A 3907-nucleotide genomic window follows, 5' to 3' on the forward strand; every position below is an offset into this window, starting at 1 on the left:
CGTATGCAAGCACTCCTGTGACGAGCACTACCACGGTGAAAGCAGGGGTGTGTGGCGGTGCCTTGGCTTCGTAATTCATGCGGTTTCGAGCTAGCCAGGTCCCGCACATGAGGATGGAGACGAGCATTGCCCATAGCGGGCAGAGAAGCTCAGAGAATTGGTCGATGTTGGTGATGACCCGCCAAGTGATGTCACAGCCGATTTGGTTCCACGCTTGGTCGTGTATGCTCCAGAGGGCACGGGCGTGGTGAAATCGAGCAAGGCGTGTTTAACTATTTCGATTACACGACACGTAGGCGAAGTACAGCGTAGGACGTCGGGTTGTTGCCAGGATAGCACATTGACAAGGGAGACACATTAGTGCCGCGATAGCTCATTGTCAAATAGGACTATATTTGGCCTGATCCTAATACTAATAGGCTCATCTAATTCCTAATGCCATTGCTAGTGCAGTGGTATTTCGGAGTGCATTTGGTTGGCAGTTGATCATTATATCGTGTGGAGGGGTGCCCTGGAGGAGAGGTGACATTAAGCCGCACGTACTGCAACTCCTTCAGATTTCGACCTAGCTAACATATATTCCCGAGGCATTGGCAAGAAGGCACTACCTCGATTAGTGATACTGAACACGCAACCAGTGATTCGGATCAAAATTATGAGTCTAGTATATTTTGCTTGGATTTTTGCAATCAATATTTGTGATTTCAATGTATTTTCAGCTTTAGAAAAGGTTTGACACTGCCAGGGAAGTGATCCGGGGTCTCTTCCACAGGCACTAGCTGTGTAGTAGATGCTAGACCGTCCCGCCACTGCATCAAACGATTTGTTTACGTAGTCATCCAATCCATCAAGACGCGAATCCTGAAAGTCTATTATCTGCAATAGTGAGTACCCAATATTGACATAGTGCCCTTTCCTTTCATAACCTGCAATAATATTAGTAAAACGCAGCCATCCAAGATTTAAAGTACATCGATTGGTTACTATAAGCTGAAAACTTGAAACTTGAAGCATACTTCAAACTTCGTGGCCCAATCATACTCTAGTATTCTGAATTTCTTCGAGGACCACTTCGGTCGTTCGCTTACTTGTATTTGCTGGAGTAAAGCGTTGTTTTGGTTGTACGTGTAAGGTTTAACTAAAGATGACGTTTACAGTCGTGGGCAGCTTCTAGGGGTCGTTTACTAATTCAATTACATTTCACAGGGATGTATGTGAGGTGACATCTCATCACAAAATTTGGAACCTCCGAAACTTTGTACTCAAAGTATTAAGTATGCAACGCAAAGAGGTATAAAATTCTACAAGCCGTCAGTTACTTTTCTACAGGCGCCAAGGACCACAGTCGTCGTCCTTGTCGCTGCTGGACGAGTTGCAGCTGCTTAGTCGATGATCGGAGGTATGGTCATCGACGTTCGATGCATGTCTGATGTCTGGCAGCACTTGCTCGACCACCGCCACGTCTTCTTCCTCTGCAGCGTCCTGGAGACCTAGGTAGTCCCGCAACTCGGTGAGTCGTCGTTGTGATGCTGCATACACCCATGGATTGTTGTAGATGTGAGGCTTTCGAAGGAAGTCTTCAACCGCTCCAGTACCTCACGGAACGAGGTATTTACGTCGTATTGACGACCAACCTCACCTTCACAATTGCCCAAATCAATTCGATAGGTTGCAAGTCCGAATGATACGGTGGCGTGTACACAACAGAATGCCCTCGCGACTCGGCCATGGCTACCACAACAGGTACGATGTTGCTCTCGATGTGCTTGGAAAGTTTTCCCATAGGGCAATTTTTACGTCCGCGTTGTAGGCGATACCATAGCGGTCGCAACAATCGCGCAGACGTGACTTGGCCCAGGCATACTTTGGTGTGCCGACAGGTAGACATTTATGCTATTTTGCGTTGTCCATGACGATAACGACATTCCTTTTCCCCAGGGCTTCCAATTGGTCGGGCATCGTGCCAAACCAGTCAACGAAATATGCATGGTTGAACATGGCGTGGTAGTCTTTAAGTTCTTTGAGTCGTATTTTCCCCCTTGAAAAATGTTGAGGGCAAGTAGGTTTGAGTTGTTTACTCCGTCGTCTAGTATCGCTCCAATAAAGCAATATCGTTGTCCCTTGTGTTTTGCTTTTACTTGCAGGTCTTGTTCGTCATTTGGATCGCATAAATTATTCTGATGACGAGCGTAGTGGTGATGTACATGAGACTCGTCCAGATACACAACAGGAGGTGGATTTTCGCAAAAAATGGTTGAAGCCATAGTCGCAATGCATTTGTCACGGAGCATTGCATTTTGTTTCGCCAAAGCAGTTGACCTTATACTTTGCCCCGTTCGAAACCGACACGAACCAAAAATCGGCGCACAGTATACGACATGCTGACACCATTGCGCGGGGATTGTCGGGGTCGACATCGACAATGTTGTTTTTTGTAGTACATAAAAGTACCATGTCTTTTGCAACTGTCCGCGTCCTCGTCAAGCGGCGGTCCCGAGCAAATGACTGTACGAGCGAGATCACTTTCCTTGTCGTATGAATGCGAGTTGTTTGCGAATGTTTGTTGAAAGGTTGCGGAGCCACAGCGACGGCTGCTGTAGCATTATATGTGCGCCATACTTCTCTCAAAACTTTTGTGCTCCGGCCGAGAATACGTGCAATATGGCCGGATGCATCCTCCATGCCTTCATGTCGAAAGTGAGCGTGAAGACGTAAAATGTCTAGACGTTCTTCTTTAGATAGGCTAGTTGGGCGACTCTGCTTGACGAACCGACGGATATTGTCGAACTCGGCCGTGGCAATCGTTGGTGGTGGTCGGACCAAATTCGTGGAATGATAAATATTGACAGGATGACCGCGATGGTACAGAAACACGTGAACTCATACAAATTAATTATTTTGTGAAATCGTTTTTCATGACAAGATACAGGATATCAGGACAAAGGAGTCAAATTGACAATCGTTCACAACGGAATGTTTTAACAGTGGCGGGCGTCATCGAGGGGATTTTTACTCCTTCACGTAAAATAAATATGCTACGATGGACTTGGAATACGTGAATCGAATATGCATCGCGCGCTGGTTCGAACCGTGCAATCAAATGATCCTGAAACAATACCGTGCAAAATATTCTACTCCAAACTTGTGAATGAATGTCCATATGCATCGCATGTTTCTATTTCCTTCTATTTGTGATTGTTGGAGGCGTTGTGAGACATACGTGTTTATGTCCGTGGCTCCTATAAAGTTTCAGGTCAAGGAAAAATTGATAATGGATGCACGTTGTGAACTTTTTCCAAAAGTTTATAGATTTTGTTGAAGTCCCCTCGATGCCGTCCACCACTGTAAAGGGTATTACGTTTAGAAGGATTTCGTTAATATAGTAGTAGTACGTTTCAGCTCAACGAGCTGCATCGATTTATGTATTCCATGTCCACAAGAACTCGCTCCGTCCTTGTGACCTAGTAAACGACCCTGGTTGATGCCCACCACTGTTATCAATATAACGTCGACATCTCATGATGGTAGTGTTTAGGTACATAAAGTGTGTGCATTATCAATAACCACGACTTGTACGGATAGAACCAGCAGGAAATGCACGACTTCTGGTATAGCTGGTGGGTTGTGACGCTGCCGCAAGACAAAGCAGGCAGGGCTGACTAATTGTACCCTTCCACGCTCATGATCCGCTTTGAAAGAACTGCAAGCTCGAGCACCTCGACAGTATGCACATACTGTATAGTGTATATAGTTTTAGACACCCACGGGGCAATTATCCGTAATGTGAAATTTCGGATAATTGGAAATCATTGGGGGCAGCCCAAGTTCAAAAATAAGGAGTGGATCAATATAAAACGTTAGGGGTATCAGACAACAAAGGAAAACATTTAAAAATATGTCATACAAA

This window comes from Aphanomyces invadans, assembly GCF_000520115.1.
Source record: "Aphanomyces invadans strain NJM9701 unplaced genomic scaffold supercont1.83, whole genome shotgun sequence".
NCBI classification, from domain to species: domain Eukaryota; phylum Oomycota; class Saprolegniomycetes; order Saprolegniales; family Verrucalvaceae; genus Aphanomyces; species Aphanomyces invadans.